The 21,866-nt window shown below is 43.6% G+C and overlaps 1 protein-coding gene across 3 annotated transcripts in view; it reads left to right on the top strand.

The window, feature by feature from the left end:
• LOC136625814 (choline/ethanolaminephosphotransferase 1) overlaps window positions 1–21,866 on the top strand; it is a 349,399-nt gene that overhangs the window by 201,578 nt on the left and 125,955 nt on the right. The gene's annotated exons all lie outside the window — the stretch shown is intronic.

Raw genomic sequence — 21,866 nt, 5'->3', positions numbered from 1 at the left:
CAGTGACAGCTCGTCTGCGCATGCGCAGAAGAGCTGTAGCGGGGAGCACACTGAAGCAGCTCGTGCTGAATGGAGAAGACCGGACTGCGCAAGCGCGTCTAAAAAAGCAAGCTGCCAGCGAATTTAGACGGAACCATGGAGACGAGGACGCTAGCAACGGAGCAGGTAAGTGGAATAACTTCTGTATGGCTCATATTTAATGCACAATGTGCATTACAAAGTGCATTAATATGGCCATACGGAAGTGTATAACCCCACATGGTTTCGCGAGACCACCCCTTTAAGTATGCCCCGTAAATGTGGGCTGTAGAATCTTGTTTCAACTAGCATAGGCTAGAGCTATGATCATACTCTATTCAGCCTGATAAAGATGCATGGCATGCCCCACCAATGTGGATCATAGCACTTGTGTCTTTATTAATACGGGCGACAATATTATTGATCATACTCAATATAGTCTGTCTTTATCAGCACAGACAGTAACGCTATTGATCGTGCCCTACGTATGCGGGCTGGAGCATATGCTGTATATAACTATCTGAGTGGCTATTCTTATTATTTTCAGCTTCACAGCTATTTTCTATCTGAAGTGAATAGCACTCATACGTGGTCATTGTTTCTCGTATCAAAAACAATAACACGATCAATTTTGCCCCATAAATGTGGGCTGGAGCAGTTTTTAATGTACAATTGTTTTTTATTTGTTTCAAAAATAAAGTAAGACATAAATGCAATCAAATAAAGAATCACATTGAATCAATAACAAGTTTTGTTAGTCAACTGTTACTCCACAATCTTCCAGAACTAGAGTCTTTTTTATGCTTCCTTAATTATAGAACATATAAATTGTTAGTGGGAGGGTTGAGGGGAGGAGAGAGTGGGGTTGAGGGGTATAAAGCGGGAGGGGGGGAGTAGTGGGAAAGGGAATATGGGATGTCGATGATGTTCACTTAAGCAAGAGGTAAGTGGAGGTTTGAAACCTTTTCTTCTATGTAGTTTGTGGGGGATATTCCGTATCTTGAGTACTTAGAGGATTAATCTTGTTTGATTTCGGTTTGAGTCAAAGTGTTTCATCCAAGGGTTCCAGTCTGACTTGAATTTGTTGGTTCCGTTTTGTCTAAGAGCGAAAATTTTTTCCATTTCTATGTGGTCTGATACTGTTTGGATAATGGTGTCTAGAGTAAGATCCGAGTTTGTTCTCCAGCGCCTTGCTAATAATAGTTTGATAGTTAAAAGTCCATGTGAAATTAGTTTTCTGAATTTTTGGGGGATGTTGTCTATTCCTATAAGCAGGATGACCAGTTCCGGTGAAGGTGATAATTTTAGTCCTGTCATGTTGTTTGTTAGTGTGATGAATTCTTTCCAAACATGGTTGATTATAGGACAGCTCCAAAAAATATGTATCAAAGATCCTTTCTGACCGCATCCTCTCCAACATCTGTCCGAGACTTCTGGAAAGAAATCAGCAAGTCTAACCGGCGATCTGTACCAGCGTGTGAGTGTTTTAAAATGAACTTCTAGGAGCGAAGCACATAGTGTTGCTTTATTTGCTGATTTATGTGCTGCTATCCAGGAGTGATTCGTGAAGGATCTGCCCAAATCTTTCTCCCAATTTAGGAGATGTGTTCTTTTTCTTTGATCGTCATTTGTGGATTTCTCTCACACCATATCTCGTAGATGTCCCTCAATGGGAGTTTGTTAGAGTTTGATTTGAATATGAAGTTGTAGAGGAAGGTAGGTAATGAGACGGATCCCGATCTGATGTTTGGCCAGTAGCTCTTAATTTGGGAATAGAGAAGGAAGTCCCCTTCGTGTAGGTTAAACCCTTTTTGTAGTTGGAGGAAAGGTTTTATTTTTGAGTTCATCGCTAAGTCCGAGATAAGCTTGATTCCTTTCGTTTTCCATCTTTTTATGTTGATTTCTTTTATCCAGAATTCTATAGTATCTACTGGGATGGGGATCTCCATTCTAGGTTTAAAGTTATTTGTGATGTTGAGTAGGTTTATCCAGGTCTCCACTGTGTTGTTGACAATCGGGTTTTGCGAGGAGGTTGTTTTCGGGTTAGATGCTGTAGCTAAGAGTAGGTTTCCTAGAGTTTTATTCCCCAGAGTTTCTTGTTCAATCGTTGGCCAACTGTTTTTTTGCTGTGGGATTCCCCATGGTTTTAAGTGAGATATAATTATTGCCTTCTGGTAGGCTGTCAGGTTGGGGACTCCTAGGCCTCCTCTGTTCCTAGGGCTGTAGAGAATTGAAGCGGCCACTCTTGGTTTTTTATTCTTCCAAATGAAAGACATTAATTGTTTTTGTAGTTTTTTGATCAGGTTGTTTTCGCATTTTAGGGCTATTGTCCTGAAAATATATAGTATTTTTGGTAGGACCATCATTTTATATATGACGATCCTTCCAAGCCAAGATAGTTCGGTATTTTCGTAATTGGATAAATCTTTTTGTATGTTATCTACAAGTGTGGATATGTTTAGTTCCATTATTCTTTTTATTGGTAGGGTTATTTTGGTCCCTAGATACTGGATGCCCGATGGGTCCCATTTATACAGGAATTCTTTTTTCAGAATGTCTTGGATATCTTTTTTGAGATTTATTGGTAAAATATTGGATTTGGATGGGTTGACTTTATAGTAGGAAACTGAACCAAATAGGTTTAGGAGATTAGTGGATGCTCTGAGCGATTCTAGGGGGGCGGAGAGTACTAGGACTATATCATCCGCAAATAAGCCTATTTTGTGTTGCCTTCTTGCTATGGGTACGCCTTTGATATTTAGTTGCATTCGGAACGCTTCTGCAAGAGGTTCTATGGTAAGTATGAAAATTGTGGGTGACAGGGGGCAGCCTTGTCTAGTACCATTCGATATTTCAAAGGGTCTAGACATTATGCCGTTTATTAGAACTTGTGCTGAGGGTTCTCCGTGTAGGGCTTGTATAGCTCTTAGACTGTTGTCTTTAAATCCCATCTTTCCAAGGACGGAGAAGGCAAATCCCCAATGTATCCTGTTGAATGCCTTCTCTGCGTCCAGGGTTAGGAGCAGAGAAGGCATTCCGGATCTTTCCGCCTCATCCAAAATGTCGAGGAGGCGTCTAGTGGCATCCGAAGCTTGTCTACCTCTCACAAAACCGACCTGGTCACTGTGAACCAGGTCTGGGACAATTTCTATTAGTCTAAGGGAAAGGATTTTAGCGTATATCTTTGTGTCATTATTAAGTAGGGAAATTGGCCTAAAGTTTGCTGGGTTTGTTGTGTCTTTCCCTGGCTTCGGTATGGTCACTATATTGGCTCGCAGCATTTCAGGTGGTAGAGTTCCACTGAAGATTGCTTTGTTAAAGAGATTTTGCATGTGAGTGTTCAAGAGGTCTTTGTATAGTTTAAAGTATTCGTAAGAAAACCCATCGGGGCCGGGGGCTTTGTCATTTTTAGCTTTCTCTATTACTTTGTTTATTTCTTGAATTGTTATGGGTGAGTTAAGTTTTTCTAAGTTAGTTTCTGAGAGTTGTGGGAGGTCGATTGAGGAGAGGAACTTATTAATGTCTTCTTTCGATGGTTGGTGGGTGTCTGGGTCTTCTTTGAGATTATACAATGTACGATAGAATTTCCTAAATTCCTCTGCAATGTCTGTGGGGTTTGAGATTTTAGTTTTGTTAGTTGGGTCCAGCACGAATGGGATTTTTGTTTTAACTCTTTTTTGTTTTACTTTATTAGCCATCCATTTAGTGTTTTTGTTATGGTCTGTATAATATGATGTTTTTAATGCTTTTAGTTGTTTTTCATGTTCATCTATTAAGATGTTGCGAACATTTAGTCTGGTTTCCCTAAGTTTGTTTGAAAGGCTTGGAGAGGGATTTGTTTGTATGGATTGCTCTAGTGTCGATAGTTCTTTTAGGTTGTCTTGGAGTAGTTGGAGTTTCTCTCTCTTGTAAATAGCACCTTGTTTAATCATCGCCCCTCTGATTACGGATTTGTGGGCGTTCCATAGTGTGAAGCGGCAAGTCTCTGGCGTGTCATTTAGCTGGAAGTACTCTGTAATTGTTTCTCTAATTTCCTTCTGATATTTTGGTAACTTCATTAAGAATGTGTTGTTTCTCCATCCATTGAACGGGAGGGTTTGTATTCCTGTTTTTATTTTTAGTGAGATCGGGGCGTGATCTGACCAGGAGGTCACCCCTATTTTGGCTTCTGATCTGTTAAGGGTGTGGAAGTCCACTAGGAACATATCTATTCTTGAAAACGACTTATGCCTGAATGAATAAAAGGTATATTCCTTGGAGTTGGCATTAAGGGCTCTAAAGGGGTCGAAGAGTTGGGAGTCTTGTATCCAGGGGGATAGCGTGAATCCTCTGCTTCTAGGCTGGAGCAGTTTTTGACACTATAATAGTTAGCTTTCTGGGTGATTTATTTTACTACACAGCCTAACTGTTACCCTCCATCCTGATGAAATACTTGCCATACTTGGTGCTATAGAAACGCGTTGATGGTTGTTTAAAATTAATTTTTTTCTTAAAAAGCAGCTCCAGTATACCATTGATAGTTTAAAGGGGTTATCCCGCGAAAGCAAGTGGGGGTATACACTTCTGTATGGCCATATTAATGCACTTTGTAATATACATCGTGCATTAAATATGAGCCATACAGAAGTTATTCACTTACCTGTTCCGTTGCTAGCGTCCTCGTCTCCATGGAGCCGTCTAATTTCAGCGTCTAATCGCCCGATTAGACGCGCTTGCGTAGTCCGGTCTTCTCCCTGGTGAATGGGGCCGCTCGTGCCAGAGAGCTGCTCCTCGTAGCTCCGCCCCGTCACGTGTGCCGATTCCAGCCAATCAGAAGGCTGGAATCGGCAATGGAACGCACAGAGCCCACGGTGCACCATGGGAGAAGACCTGCGGTCCACCGTGGGTGAAGATCCCGGCGGCCGTCTTAGCAAGGTAAGGAAGAAGTCGCCGCAGCACGGGGATTCGGGTAAGTACTTGCCGTTTTTGTTTTTTTTAACACATGCATCGGGTTTGTCTCGCGCCGAACGGGGGGCCTATTGAATAAAAAGAAAACGTTTTGGCGCGGGACAACCCCTTTAAGGAACAATAAGCTCCGTAAGGGGTGAAAAATAGCCCCGTAACTATACCATCATTATAGGCGAGAAGAGTACCAGAGGTATGTGACCAACTGACATACCCTGGTCCTTCATCTATGTAGTGAGATATACAGAGATAAAAATTCTTATCAACACGATGGAGCATGTCAGAGGCTAAAAATTGCTTCCTCCATTCTGTGGGTACAAGAATAAGTGTTCATTTGAATTTTATTTCTTTCATCTTTTTGTCTGAATAAACGGACAATTTTAAACCTCACTTAACTACATAAGCTATTTTAGAATTATTCATTTAGGCCGGCTTCACACGAAGGTGACGGGCTCCGCTGCGGAATATTGAAGTGAAGCCCGTCACGGCGCCCCCCAGAGACCCCATACTTACCAGCGGAAGATAGCGTGAAGACGCTTCCCCGCCCACCGCCGTCGCGTCATGTGACACGCCCACCGCGTCACATGACGCGGCCAGCCGTGTCACGTGACGCGCCGGCCGCGTCATATGACGCGGCGGCGGTAGGCGGGGAAGCGTTTTCACGCTATCTTCAGCGGGAGATAGCGTGAACGGACGGCTTCCATTGACTGCAATGGAAGCCGTCAGCGCGTACACCCGCAGCAAATAGAGCATGCTGCGGGTGAGGACGGGAGATTTCACGGTGCGAAATTCCGCTGTGGAATTCCGCATCGTGAGCATTGTGCTATTAGGTTCAATAGAACCTAATAGCAGGGGGCAACGCAGCGGATTTTTGCCGCGAATTTACGCGGCGTAAATCCGTTCGTGGGAAGGAGGCCTAAAGGTTATATTTTAGGTATTAGTAAAGTTCTTTTCGGTGATAAATACTAACAAAAATACATGATGTAATAGCGAGCTTGCGAACCTCTCGGGCTCTTCGTCAGGCTAAAAATGGAATAGATCTGAAGAGGCATGAATATTTATACACACTTATAACATATATACTTATGACAAGGCACAGATATGGATGTGATTGGTTTGCACTTAAAAGGAATTCTGCAACAGCCAACAACCTTTTTTTTGTCTAGGCACTGATAGCGGAGTGAATGTTTTATGGTCCCTGAATTACTGTTTGGGGGGGGGGGCGAGATCGTCAGGCTAGAAATGCTACAAGAGGCACACAAACATAAATACCTGCTGATGTCATTTTCCCTTGAGGCTCGGATTGCGTGTGCGGGAAATCACCCGCAGCATGCTCCATTTTAGTGCGGGTCTCCCGCAGGCTCTTATTGAAGCCTATGGAAGCCGTCCGGATCTGCGGCACACCAGCTGAATTTCTGCTCTCCGTCGCGGGAGAGCAGGAGTTCAACAAATAAAAGTGCACTGCGCATGCGCGCGGCACGCTGCCGGCGTGCCGAGCACATCTGCCGGGCTGAAGAAAGAAGATCCGGCCGCGACGGAGGGAAGATCCGCAGCGTCCGGACAGATAAGTAAATCATCTTTTTAGGCCTCATGTCCGCAGGAAAGGAGGGACCCTCCGCGGGAAAGGAGGGACCCGCTGTGGGATTCTGCATAAAGAATCCGCGGCAGGCCTGATTTTCCCCGTGGATATGAGGCCTTAAGGTTGCCCAGATCACCAAAATAAGAAAACAGCAACGCTACAGTTATCAGCAGTGCAATTTCCAATTCCATTCCTTGGTGTTCAAGCATTGAACCAATCAGCCTCACACATTACGTATCTTTGAGGTTGAGACCAACAGCCCCTTTCTTCTCTGAATGTCTGACCCCAGGAGGGGAGAAAAACCTCTTCTTCACCTTTTGCAAGAAACAAGTATTCCAAAGAAAACCAGATTTTAAACAATTTGTAAAACTAACCATATAACGTAGATTTTGAACTTCTTAAACTTATAGTAGCCTTTGTTCATTCACTCTCTTATAAAAAATAGAAATTCCTTATACGAGGGGCTGTTGATAAGTCTTTGGTTTTACCCAGAAAGAAATGAGATGGGAAGATAAAACTTTACATTTATTCCACATACTCTCCACTGATGTCAACACACTTCTTACATCGGTATTCCAAGTTCTGTAAGCCTTGCAAAAAGAAGGATTTCAGTTGTGCCTCAAACCAGTCATCCGTAGCAGCCACGGCATCATAAATGGTGTGAAATTTGGTACCCTTGAGGTGTTTCTTCAGGTTTGGAAACAGATGATATTCAGAGGGAGCTAGATCTAGGGAATAAGGTGGGTGGTCAACCAGCTGGAAGCTTAGCTCCACCAGTTTTGCTGTGGTCGCTTGTGCAATGTGAGCGGAGGCGTTGTCTTGCAGAAACAAGATTCCTTCGGACAGCTTGCCGCGCCTTTTGGCCTTCAGAGCTGCCTTCAATTGGTCCAAATGTTCAATGTAATACCTTGCATTGATGGTGGAACCATTTTAAAGGTAGTCCACTAGCAGCACGCCCTCCTTATCCCAGAACACAGACGCCATCACCTTAGTGGTTGATTTTTGCACCCTGAACTTCTTTGGGCTAGGAGAACCACTGCCGCCACTCTTTTAACTGCTCCTTGGTTTCAGGGTCATACAAATAAATCCATGTCTCATCCATAGTGACCAGTTAATCTTGGAAGTTCTTATCAGCCCGGAAACGCTGACAAATGGACCGGGAAGTTTTCACTTGCAGCGCCCAAGCCAGACAGTTTTCCACCAATCTGGATTTTGTTGTTCACAGATCTTACACATCCAGCCTCCCACTTAGGGAGGCTGAAGTACCTGTGAACTCATAGACATCATACCAGGACTATTTGTTTTTTCTGTTGTCCTGTACATATATTCATGTATCTTTCCTCTATTTCTCCCAGGTTGACACAACATGATACTCTTGTACTTTCTTAAAGGCCCCTTTAGACACAGTGATTTTCACTCAAAGCCATCTTTTGAGTGATAATCGATGTCTAACTGCACTAACATTGTGCAGTTTTCATTAAGCCGTCGCTGATCTTTCAGCATGCTGAAAGATTAGCGATCAGTTATCAGGAATTCACAGTGGGATACAGCTGGTACTATTGTTTTAGCTGTATCCCGCTCCCTGATGACCGGCTCGGTATGAAGAACACAGTGGTCCAGCTGTGTTCTCCATACCCCGCTTGGAGCGCTCAGCTATATAACAGCCGGGTGCTTGGAGCGGGAAACAGCTGGATGCAGAAGACAAGCGGGGCCACCCCGCTTGTCTTCTGCATCCTCTGCTCGGAACGCAAGGTGATCAGTCAACGTTTGAGCGAATACCTTACATTGTAAAAAAAAGAACACTATGATTATCGCTCAGGAATCGCTCAAAAGATTTTTTGAGCGCTAAAAGTGGTCTAAACCAGCCTTAAGACTATCATCACTTAATCATCATTTCTCTTTCTCTGAATTTCTTTACTGCTGTCTATCTCTGATCCTTCAGTGCTATGGTCACCCATAGTAACCTGTTCTCTCATTGGGGACACTACCTGACACTTGTTTTAAAAAGACAATACGCATTCTTCCAGATTTTCTACTTAAAAACTGATATTTTGTCTTTCTCAGTGAGGGCTCATACCTAGCATCTGAAACCACTATAGCTAATAACTAACAGCACTATACTGACCTTTTTTATTAGAAAACACCACAGTATTAAGACAGACAAAATATCATCACAGAGGGCAGACAGTGGTTGTCGTTATGTATAACCAACACCTCTTAATGAGAATTTTTCCACAGATTCTACGTTAACTTGCTTCATGTCAGAGAGATACAGACTGCATAGTAAGCCGTGCCTGCACCCATGCCATCAATTTAGTGATGTAAGCTACTCCAGAGTACCTTTTTGTTATACTGGAGCATTACCCATTGCTGAACTCTTTAAAGCGGACAAGGTCCTCAAGTTCTTTCCAGCAACAACTATATATGCGGGCAATTTGGGCACAATGCCAGGCAAATGGCATGGGAGGGGTGCAATCAAAGTCTGCAGGGCAGATAGTCGGGGGGTAGCAGCCGGGATGGAAGGGTTCTGAATTTTCCTTCCCATGTTCTCTGTGGATTTGCCAGCAGCATCAGGTTGCCATGAAGTCTGATCTAGTGTCTGCCAAAGTGCAGAATCCAAGGCAGTGGGCTGAGCGTGGGAGATGGGTGTTCTAGTCGACACGGGTAACTTGAGGCTGCAAAAGTGGTGGGGGCGGTGTTGTATCAGAGACTACTATTGGAATGCCGGGTAAAAGCACACCTACGGGAGGTGAGAAACCAGACTGTGCCTGCTGTGGTGCTAAAATGGACACTCAGGTAGCAGCCGAGGGTATTGTTATAGCAGATTCTAAAATGGTGTGGCCTGTTCTGAAATGGCTACAGGGGGCATGACCTGCGATGACATGGGTGTCAGGTTCGTGGCTTGGTTGAGCGCTGGTGAGGGGCGGTGTCTAGGAACACCACATGGTAGACTCATGTCATGGCAGGCAGGGTTCTGTTGGCTACAATGCCAACATGTCCATCAATAGGGAGGCACAGTTTGTGATGCATCAAGGGCAGAATCCTCGGATGGTGAAGGACTGGCCTTCTTTTGACTTGGAGACAGAACACGTATAACAATCACCATTTTTAATTTCAACTAACTTTCATTTTGTCACCTACCTGAGTAATCCCTTTTACTATCAGAACTGCTCATCTAAACGGCCGGTGGCATAACATTCTGTAATTTCCATCAATCTTTTCATTTCTGCACATGCTTTTTACATCCACACGCTGCTGTATATATCCTAATTTTATTGTCATTCTTAATGTCATTCGCCATTTTGGATGGCTAAAAACCAACGCCTATGAGCGGGTTTTTCCGTCAGTTATTTAGCACATAACGAAACCAATGCTCGGAATAATTAATATAAACCTGAGATCCAACATCCATACAGACAATATGCCAGCTCCAAACCGTTTCTATTTCTCAAATATCCTATTATTCAGCATGGACTCATATTTTTCTGAGCATCGGTTTTGAGTCCATGCTGAATAATAGGATATTTGAGAAATGGAAATGGTTTGGATCTGGCATATTGTCTGTATGGATGTTGGATCTCAGGTTATTACAGTAAAATCACAGAGAGGGTTCTTGTCTATAACAGACAAGCGGATCTACAAAAGTGGAACCCTTTTCATGAACCCAGTTACCCAGCTTGTGGCACCTGGACTGACAGTATGTACAATGGAGGGGGGGTGGGGGGACATGTTCTCAACTTGTTTCTACAGCTTTGTCCCCATTGTTTGCGTCTGCCAATCCTTGTGCCTAGTGGTTGGATTTGTGGTTCCAGATCCACTTGTCACTTTTTCCGGGTGCCAGATGTTATCAGATCCCCAATGGGTCTTTCATAATTCACTGTCTGCTCCAAGTTGTAATTGAGAAAGCATGCACGCAAATGAAACCAAGGACACAGAGCTGTATCAAAGGCAATATGTCTCTGACTTTATCCACGAAGCAACACAACTTTTTTGAAGACAAAACATTGCATCAGAAAAGGAATGTACAAAAGGCTAACGTATTTATGTCAGATTGGAATGCAAAGGTGGGGTTGGTGAGCCAGCGTTTTCAGAAAATCCATACGTAGGGGAGAGAGCACAAGAATGTAATACATACTAGTGTATAATATTGAACAAGTTAACTATTTAGATTTAGCTTCTGCCATTTACTAAGACAGAAGACATTCTAATATATGTGTGTATATATAGACGTGTTTGCATAGAATGATATGAGAAACATATCTGCATTTTGGTTAAACAAGAAGGGTGGGAGGGTGCAGCCCTGTTGGACGCCTTTGCTGGTCCCAAACCATTGTGTTCTCACAATGCTTCTTGGTATATAGTGATTTTATCAGCTTGACTAGATGTGCCAATATGTCGAGCTCTTGTAGGGCGAACCATAGCTTGTTATGGTCGATGCAGTCAAAGGCCTTGATGTAGTTGATAAAGCACATATAGATATTCTTTTAATAATCTCAAGCTGTTTCCATAGTCCATCGCAAGTTTTCAATATGATTGTGAGAGCTGCTTCGACTCTAGTGTTTCCTGAATGATTTTGACAAAGGTATTGATTGCATGCGGAATAAAGGCTATCGTTCGGTAGTTGGAGCAATTCCAGGAGTCACCTTTCTTTGGCAGAGGGATGAAGGCATATCTTTTCTAGTCCTGTGGCCATTGTGTGGATGCCCATATTGCCTGGCACAGCGCTGTTATGGTTTTCACTGGTAATGGGAAAAATAGCTCTGCCAGTATGTTATCTATGCCTGGCACTTTATTTATGGCTAGTTTCATTGCCACAACCACTTCTGACTCCTTAGAGTGTGTGTGTGTGTTTGTGGGTGGGTGGGTGGGGGGTTAAAAGTCCACAGGCTCTGCTTCACGCAATGGTACATGGTTGCAGGCATACAGTTCCTTCCACCAATCCTTGATACTCTGTTGGTCATTCAGTTCCTTCCCATTTTTACCTTAACATAGTATGTTAGGCTGAATGAAGACAATGTCCATCTAGTTCAACCAAGAGGAAGAAGCCAATCGGCCCATTCGGGGGAAAAGTTCCTTCCTGACTCCGTATGGCAGTTAGAATAATCCCTGGATCAACCTTTCATAGTTCCTACCTAATGTAAGTTCCGGAACAACAACCTGACGGTCACCTAATATCTGGATCCTGTAATATCCTTTCGCTCAAGAAAGACCTCTAGTCTGCTCTTAAACTCCTCAATGGATTTTGCCATCACCATGTCCTCAGGCACAGAGTTCTACAGTCTCACTGCTCTTACAGTAAAGAACTCCCTTCTGTGTTAGTGATGAAACCTGCCTTTGATTATGCCATTGCGTGCCTTTTAAGATTTTTGGGGCAGCTTGACCTGTGAGAATAGGTCTTCCTTGGCTTCTGCTTCGAGTTGTTTGCAACGCTTATTGCAGTCCATTTCCTTGTCTTTCCTTGCCACACTTTGTCTTTGTTGAGGGCCGCCTTTGCTGTTCTTTTTATTGACTATTCTAAAGGTTTACACGGACAACAAATAGCATTGTTTTTCCTGCTTCTTATAGGTGAAATGCTTACTTTTTGTTTCCATAACCATGGACTCTATTTCGTGCCTTAGTTCCTCTGGATGGTTTTCTGATGTGTCAAGCAGTTAAAATCTGTTTGCTTCATCAATGGTATATGATAGGGGGATTTTAGAGGTGTCAAATTTTTTAATGGAACGTCTTTCTTGATGCTACAGAATTTAATCTTGATCTTAGCTGCAAGAAGTTCATGATCAGTGCCACAATTGGTGCCAGGAAAGGTTTTTATTGCAACAATTGAACTTCGCCAACGATTTACACAGAATGTAATGAATTCAATTTCGATGGAGGCCATTGGAAGATGTCGATATATACAGTCTGTGTTTTAAGTTGCATAAAGCATGTGTTATCCTGAGCGAACTCTTACCACTGTATTGCTTACATCTATATGTCCTAATTGCTCTTAGACCTGTCCCCCTCAGCAGGTATTGAGCCTATCCTGTTGTGTGAGTGTAGCACGATTTGGTTCTCTTCTTTTTGGGGTATAGGGGAGGCAAAGGGGTCTTTAAAATTAAACAATAACATACTCAGGGACTTGGTGTGTGTGTATGTGTGTGTGTGTGTGTGTGTCCCCGTCCGATATTAACACAGATATATCCAAAATTCTAAAGATTAATTTCTCTGATGCTCCCATACAATGGGGAAGTACTCGAATGTGTCCCACGGGGTATCTTTATATCTCATGCCTCTAGATTAAAAAAAAGTGGGTCCAAAGAATGCAAGACCTTGTCTTCTGGGGATTATATAGAACTATGCTCTATACGTAAAGCTTGGTGGCAATTAATTGAACACAAATTCATATATGCTAGAGACAAAATGAAACAACTTTATTATGAACACAGTAATAAAAGAGGCAGGTGGCATGGCCTGGCTATGGAGAAGTGAGGACGTGTGACTACTCCTCCTGTACTGCCTCAGGTTAAAGCTGAGTTGCCAGAAGCTATAGGGCATCATTAGTGCACAAACGGGCAACAAAAGAAGGAAGACCCCACTCCATACCTCATTCTCCCGTTGGAACGTCGGATTCGAGAGGTATACACTGCTTCATAACCGTCTCACTGCAGAAGCATAGCATTCCCCAGCATGTTGGCTAGGAATTAACCCTCCAGTGGGAGACGTGAAGGATTACACTGATACAGCCCCGACGGAGAGTCCTGCCCCAGTGCAAGGTAGACACCCCTACAAATGACCCCATTTTAAAAATTACACCCCTTAATATATTCACTGAGGGGGGTCATGAGTATTTTGAACCCACAGTTTTTTTTTCAGGAATGATTGCAATTTAGAGAAAAAATAAAATGTCATATTTTTGCAAATACATGTCATTTTAAAGACATATTTGTTTTCTATAGTGCACATGAAAATGAGGATTGACACTCCAAAATAGATACCTGTTTGTCCTGTATTCAGAAATATACCCATTGTGGCCCTAATATTATGTCTCTATGCAAAACGGGGCCCAAAATGAAAGGAGTAGTCAGTGTCTTTCAGAACAGAAATTTTGCTTGAAGGCCTTTTATGCCCCATTGCCCACTTGTAGAGCCCTTATGCCACCAAAACCTCGACAAATGACCCCATTTTGAAAACTAGACCCCTTAACGAATTTATCTAGGGGTGTACTGCCCATTTTGACCCCACAGTTTTTGAATGAATTTAAGTTGTTTTTTGGCAATTCTGTCAACTTAAAAACAGCTTTTTTTGTACAGCACACACATGAATGAGGACTTGCACCCTAAGCCTGGGTTCACACAGGGCGGATTTGCCGCGGCTGCTAATCTCGGGATTTGCCGCGGCTGCTAATCTCGGGATTAGCCAGCCATTAAAAATAATCCCCCCTTCCCCCCCTAACTCCGTGTCCTTTTTGGCCTTCCCCAAATCTTAGATAAAAGGAAGAATGTAAACTGTGTGGGTTTTTTTCCAAGACAGTGGTAATTACGTGCGCCTGGTTGGGATGGGTACATGGGGCAATAAAATCTGGTTTCCCCCCTCCTCTTATCCTTTTTGGGGGGTATGTCTTGACTTCAGCGTCAGGGACGGGGTGTAAAGTGGCGCACTCTGAATCTCCGTAAGCTTGATGACGTGCGGCGGTCTCGCACAGAAGGCGTTCAACAAGCTGCTCCTGGAACTGCAGGAAGGCGATCCTTCCCGGGGCTTCTTGTAAATTACGGATTACAGTTAGCGGCCTGAATAACGCCCGTCTCACACAGCCGTATGTGGAATCAGCTTGCGGACGCCTGCAGCGGATCCCAGCTGTAAGCCTGGCCGTGGCGCTGCATACGGCCGCGTAATGTACTGCGCATAACTGCCTACTCACACAGGCGGTCATGCACAGTACACCTTTTTTTTGTTTGTATTTGTTTGTAAGTTGCTTAGCGATGACGTGGGTACCCGCAACCCATATGCAATGTAGTTGCGTGTGGTCTGCAGGTATATCCGCAACCATGGAGCAGAATGGACTCTGTGTTGCTGATATCCACGGTAAAATAGAACATGCTGTGTTCTGTTTTCTGTGCGTGGATAACGTAATTGCAACCTGCTACTGTGAGCGGAATTGTGTAATCCAATGCGATTGATTTGCGTATTACCGCGGATCAGATGCATACGGGATCCGTAATTCCTATCCAGTCATGGGAGACCGGCCTAAGGTAGATCACTGTTTTTATCATGTGACCGGGGACTGCTTACTGCTCCAGGCTCTCGGCGATCGTTGGTCGCCGGGTGCATGGAGATTTTAATCACTGAAAAAGCCAAAAATACAACACCTGAAGGTCTGCAAAGCAGACTACATATCTTCAGGGCTTAAGGCCATTGCGCCTGCCCTACGGCGATTGTGCCGGTGGCGATTGTGCCTGCCTTATGGCGATCGTGCCTATGGCGACCGTGTCTGCTTTGCAGACCTTCAGGTGTTGTATTTTTGGCTTTTTCAGTGAATAATGTGTTTTTTTTTTCTTTTTCCTCACCTCTGTGATTTCATGGAGATTTTAAGTTTCCTAGGCTCCCCACCTCCTGCGCATTTGTCTGGCATTTTGCCGGCGGTCGCATGCGCAAAATTTGGGGAAGGTCCACGGAGGAGCAACGCGTCGGGGTTCAAATACGGAGGCCTTCGGTAAAAAGTTTCATCTCCTGTCACTGATCGCATCGGTGAGGGGAGATGAAACTTCAACTTTTTTAGGTACGTAATTTCATCCTCCCTCATGGATATGATATGTGAGGGGAGATGAAACGTCAGCTTTTTAAACTTTTTTTTTAAATTTTTTTTTACACTTTTTGTTACTTTAAATGATCACTGTTATCCATTGGATAACAGTGATCATGTCCCTGTGGACCTCTCTGCTCCTGGCTACACATGGTAGCCAGGAGCAGAGGGATTTTGAATTTCCCAGGGCCTGGGCCCCTCTGTGCGTGCGCCCGATGATTGACGTCGGCCGCGCATGCACAGAATGGGACTGGAACATCGCTGAGGACCGGGGGTGAGTATTTTCACCTCCCCTCATGTCTCGGATCCATGAGGGGAGATGAAACTAATTTTTTTTTTTAACTTTTTTGCGATAGCCGCTATCCATTGGATAGTGGCGATCACGGACCCAGGGACCGCTCACCGCGGTCCCCAGTGACCTCTTTTGGTTCCTGGCTACCTTCAGGAGGCAGGAAATTTTAAAATTCCCGCGGCTCCCGTCCTTCTGCACCTGCGCGTGATGTCATCCGTCTGGCGCACATGCCCAGAACAGCAGCGCCGGGTCCCGGAGGACCCTTTCACCGCGGGACACCACAAACAAGGCAGGTGAGTACTTTCAGCTTCCCTGATGGATTAAATCCTTCAGGGCAGCTGAATCTTTAACTTTTTTAAACTTTTTTTTTAACTTTATTGCGATCGGCACTATCCATTGGATAGCGCCGATCGCATTGCCAGGGGGTACTGCCCGCAGCCCAGGATGACAGCTCCATGCTGTCGGCTACCTGCGAGCACCGACAGCATGGAGCTGTCACGTCCTCAGCCAAGAGGGGTTTAATCCAAAGAGGATGCATGTTTTTACGTCCTCTAAGATTAAAGCCCACTTAGCTAGGACGTAAAAAGGCAATGGGGCCATCACTAAGGGGATAAATTTGTTTATGCAGCTGTTCTTCCTTTTCATGGGATTTGAGGACCGTTGTTGCATTTTCCATTCGATCTTCCAATGTTGCTGTTCGGTTGCTGAGAACACGAATCTGTTTAGTAAGTTTAGATGTAATGTCGTCTGAAATTTGTGAGAGCTCGTTTTTTAGTATAATTTGTATTTGAGGTAGAAGAGAATTGGAGATAGAGGTTGTGATAGCTTCTGGGTTGGTGGGGCCCGTAGGGATGGAGTCCTGGGCGGTTAAGGAACCTTAACCTAATGAGAAGACTCATCTGAGGCTGTCCGGGACAATGTCAGTTTTGAAGGTCGTTTGATCGTTGTCGGGGATTGACTGCTCTTCCCTTGCTTTTTTTGAGTAGGATGCATGGTTTAATTAAATGTCAAAGGAGACAGGTAGGCAAGAAAGAAGGGCAAGGAGTAGGGATCTCCTCAAGTTGATGTCCTCTACCAGGCACCTAGAGCAAGTCTAGCTACATTGGGCCCACTTGGTCACCCAAGCAGCCAAATGACGTCTGCAGCAAAGTCTAGCAGAAACAGGGTACTGAGAGTATGGCTCCAAGGAAGCAGCCTGGTTGTATAATTAACAAAATAGCGATTCTGGGTTATGTAGTCCCCAAGGAGGTGATTAGGTCTGCCCAAACATGTAAAGGCCATTAGCGACCTAAAAACTGGAAAATGCCCACGGCCCAACAAACTTGAATTCTGTTTTTTTTTTAAGACTATTAGCAAGGCCGTTGTAGCTCCGTTCACTAAAATATGTAACTCCCTGGCTCAAGGCTTGGAACTCCCATCCCAGGCCCTGACAACGCATATATGTGCCCTTCCTAAGCTGGGCAAGCGCTAGCCTCACCATTTATTATTGGAAATGGGACCCATTAGGGCTGTCCCCTTTTCTACACATAATAGTGATGGAGGTCATGGCCAGAGCCATTTTAGCCAATCCCTCTATAGTGGGGGGTGAGAATTAAGGCTACTGAATATAAAATGGCTATATATGCAGACAGCAGCCTTGTATTTTGCTCTAATCCAGAGATGGGCTGTAAGTACTTTAAAATATTTTAGGGTGTTTGATGCTTTAAATAAGCTGCACTTGCAACATATCTTTGCTGGGGCTGGTCCTGTAGAGTCTCAATAACTCCTTTCCCTTTCGGTGAACACAGGACCATATTCAGTATTTGGGTATATTTATCCAGGCACTAACTTACATTTATACAGGCTGAACTTTGTACCCCTTTTAGAGTTAGTTAAAAGGGACCTGGCCACTTGGCAATCTTTGACGGCATTGTGGTTTGGGAGCAGATCTGGAAGAGGGAACAATATCTCTGCAGCCCCACTTATTGGATGGGGCTGAATTCCTGAAAATCAATGTCCGACGATTTTATACAGGTCTTTGAAAACAAAGCCAGAATCCATACACAGACAGCATTTTCGGGGGTTCTTGCCCCTCATCAGTGTGTGCATCAGTGCGCAGTAGGATTCTGGCTTGGCTAGTGAGAGGCCTATGACGCGGGTTGGGAGAGCCCCTAGAAGGCGAGTGAGAAGAAATATATGCAAATAAGGAAATGGAACAATATCTATGCAGTGCCACCTATTGATGGTATAATGAAAACAAAGATCTGGTACCTATTGATGGTAGCATTTCTAAAAATTTAAGGTCCGACATGTCTTTGTAACAGTGATTGGGAATTGAAAACCAAGCCAGAATCCATACACAGACAGCTGTTTGGGAGTTTTTGCCCCTCATCAGTGTGGTGTGGGAGGACTTAAAATGAATATCCTACCTCACACTTGGTACTTCTTCCAAATGATCCTTATTCTTCTACCAGTTAGGTTTTTTAAGGCCTTTTTATCCATCTTCATTAACTTTATTTGGGTTGCCTCCCAACCACGGGTCCAATACAAATACCGTATATAATAGGGCACAGTGCAGACTTGGTCTGCTGCACTTTTCTAAATGCTATGATGCAACAGTCTTAACTTGTATACTAAACTGTTTCAATCATGGAGACTCCAAACAGAGGGTCCAAATTGACAGGGAAATGATGAAAGCTCCTTTGACTGAGCAATTAGATAAACCTGGGCCTTAAGGGGAGTTCCTTGTGCCTTCTGGCATCTTTCAATTTTGGGATTGACAGGCCTTGAGGCTGGGGTTTACCACCTTTCCTAATCCGCTGGTCTGAATGTTTAACAATCCAGGATTTCCATTGGGGATTGGAACAGGAGAAATTCTTGGCCTTTCCATAGTGTAGGCTGCTTATATTCGGTGTTCTATTTACAATAGAAAAGTTCTTCCACTCAAATTTTTCCATGGGGCAGGTTTAGTTGTGCGTGGTTCCTTTTATTTTATTTAGCTTTCCAGCTTCATTGCTTCCTTGGGACTTATCTCTCAGGTCTCTTTAGAACTAAATCCCTTTTAATCTTTATGCATTTTATCTTCTTCCCCTCTCACCCATTGTGTCTCTATTGCTGTCTGCTCCTGGGATGGTCAGAACAATATACATCTCTACCTCTTGTAGGGCTGGTGGAACAGATTTGCAGTATTCGTCCTTCAGTGACTCCTGACTAAGGGCATTTGCTTTAATACATAAATCTTCATACTGTGCCATTTAAGGCAATAATAATTTCAAATGATTTTCCAGATGGAATAGTACCCCTGCATGCTTGCTCGTCCCCCAGTTTTGCGTTTCCAATATTATGCATTTTGTTTAGGAATGGCTTGACACCTTCGAGAATTTGCATGAATGGAGGAGCTTATTGCAGAAGACTTTGATTAGCATAATAAATATTATAGACTGTGGTAGACCTGGCTAATATTTCAGGAAACTGGAATTCAGTCTTTTGCAGTCTACATACAGTCTTGTGACTCCTAAATAGGTCTGTTCTCTCACTTCTCTTATCTTCACTTCTTTTATCACTTCCTCCTTCCCTTTTTTTCTCTCTTTCCTCTTTTTTTCTGAGTCTTTAACCTTTTTTAATTGTCACATGTATATTTAGCTTCTTTGGGAACGGACGATGGCTTCCATTATCTTGTATATTTTATAGTTTGCCTCCTCATTGTATGGTTCCTCGTTTTTGCAATAAAATTTATTGAACCGTAAAATAACAAAAGAATAGATACTTACTGTCTTCTTTCTCCCCCTTCCCCTTCCTGGAAGCAGCAGCGTGGCTCTGTTGCATCTACCGCTGTCATCACTGGCCAGAAGCCGGGTGAGTGCTGTGACTAATTAGAAGCCGCAATGTCATGTCCCAAACTCGAATTCGAGTGTTGGTCAGGAGAATGGGCGAGGATATTGCAGCCTCTGATTGGCCGCAACAAGGAGGAGAAGAGAGGTAAGTTTCCTTTTAGAGGGGTGAAAGGAAAAGCAAAAAAGGGCAGACAGCACTCAAGGATAATTCTTAATGTAGCAAGCCAAGCAATGGGTAGAAAAGAACTGGAAAGGAAATCACTTACTTTATTAGGGAGGTACTTAGGCCCAGGAAGACCTCTGTCGACTCGCTGTATCGAGAAATGCAGTTATCCAAGTGGGCGGTTCTGAGGTACAGTAAGCAGTAACCATAAATCTCGACGTGACAGGTATATATAATAAAGGCAATGGAAAAATGGCACAAAGGAAAGAGCGCCAATGTAGCCGGAAAAGAAAGTCACAAATGCATATGGAGCTGATGCAATAACTTTTTACAAGGTTTTGCACACTAAACTACATGTTTCCAGCAACCTTGGTGGCCAAATAAGAGCATAGTATATTGCACTAACATATGACATGTAGTAGATTATTATATAAATTAATAGCACAATTTAAAAGCATAGTAAGGTTAAAAGTGTAAAAAAAAAAATTTTAAATCTCACATTTCTTTAAAAAAAATGAAACAAAACATAGTATGTAAATCCAAAAAAAAGACTTATGTCCATCCAGTTCAGCCTGTTAACTACCAATGATGATCCAGATGAAGGAAAAAAATCCTTAATGAAATAGAAGCCAACTTTCCCCATTTAAGGGGAAAAACCTCTTTCCTGACGCCAATCTGGTTATCGGAATACTCTCCAGTTTAAGAACCCTTTTGAATTGTTAATAATGACTATAACATATAATATTACATCATTCCAAAAAAACTCCAGGCCCCTTTTGAACTCTTTTAGCGAATTTGTCATCACCACATCCTTAGGCGGAGAGTTCCATAGTGTCACTACTCTTACAGTAAAGAACCCCTTTCTATGTGAGTATAGAAACCTTTCCTCTAGACGTGGAGGGCGCCACCTTGTCGCAGTCCTGGGTATAATAGATGATGGGAGAGATCTCTGTACTGACCCCGATATATCTATACATAATTCTTAGGTCTCCCCACAGCAGTCTTTTTTTTCTAAACCAAATGATCCCAATTTTGATGACCTCTCTGGATATTGTACTTCACAGTTTAGACAGTATTAAGATATAATTTTTTTAATTAATTTAAGTTATTAAAGTAAATACCATCACGGTATTTACTTTAATAACTTTGTTATTGTATGTCTACTAGAGATGAGCGAGCATACTCGTCCGAGCTTGATGCTCGTTCGAGTATTAGGGTGCTCGAGATGCTCGTTACTCGAGACGAGCACCACGCGGTACTCGTCTCGATTAAACGAGCACTGACCATTGAATTCAATGGAGCCGGCAATACAGCCGGCTCCATTGAAAGCAATGAGCTGCCGGCGAGCGCGGGATGAATTTTCGGGAAGGGCTTAAAAATATAAGCCCTTACCTGAAAATCATCCTAAGATGTGTAAAAAAAATAAAAAAATTATGTCAGCATAAAGACCGTTCTCCTCTGCCATAGCTGTAACAGCTGTGGCAGAGAAGAACGATGTTAGCCCATTAAATTCAATGGAGCCGGCAATACAGCCGGCTCCATTGAAAGCAATGGGCTGCCGGCGAGCGCGGGATGAATTTTCGGGAAGGGCTTAAAAATATAAGCCCTTACCTGAAAATCATCCTTAAGGGTGCGTTCAGACGATCGTGTTTTGGTGCGTGCATACGCACGCACAAAAACGCTTGTATTTACAACACTGCATTCCCTATGGTGTGTGCACATGTCTGTACTTTGCAGGTGCGTGCCTGCAAAGATAGGACATGCGTGCACCATAGGGAATGCACGCATTGTTTTCAATGGAGCCGCGGCTGCTGCCGGCGGCTCCATTGAAAACAATGGCCTGCTGGCTCCCTGCATTCCTTTTCAGGGAAGGACTTTACATATAAGCCCTTCCCTGAAAAAGAAAGATTTTAGTGTAAAAAAGAATAAAAATGCAGGCATTCTCTTCAATGGAGCCGCTGCTGCTGCCGGCGACTCCATTGAAGACAATGGTCTGCTGGCACACCTGAATTCTTTTTCAGGGAAGGGCTTTACATATAAGCCATTCCCTGGAAATGAATAAAAAGTGATTTAAAAAAAAAAAAAAAAAAATAGATACTCACCTCCCTTCAGCTGCCAGGGCACAGCCGCGTCTTCTCCTGCTGTCCCCTGCACTGTGGTGCTGAACTGCTGATCTATCACCAGCCGGGGATTTAAAATCCCCGCCAGCTGAAAGAGCTGAATGTAATTGGCTGAGGTGCTCAGCCAATCACAGGCAGCTCTCCCCGAATGAATGACAG

This window comes from Eleutherodactylus coqui, chromosome 4 (assembly GCF_035609145.1).
Source record: "Eleutherodactylus coqui strain aEleCoq1 chromosome 4, aEleCoq1.hap1, whole genome shotgun sequence".
In the NCBI taxonomy this organism is placed as follows: Eukaryota; Metazoa; Chordata; class Amphibia; order Anura; family Eleutherodactylidae; genus Eleutherodactylus; species Eleutherodactylus coqui.
The sequence above is the reverse complement of the archived record's forward strand: the minus strand, read 5'-3'. Positions and strand labels throughout refer to the sequence as shown.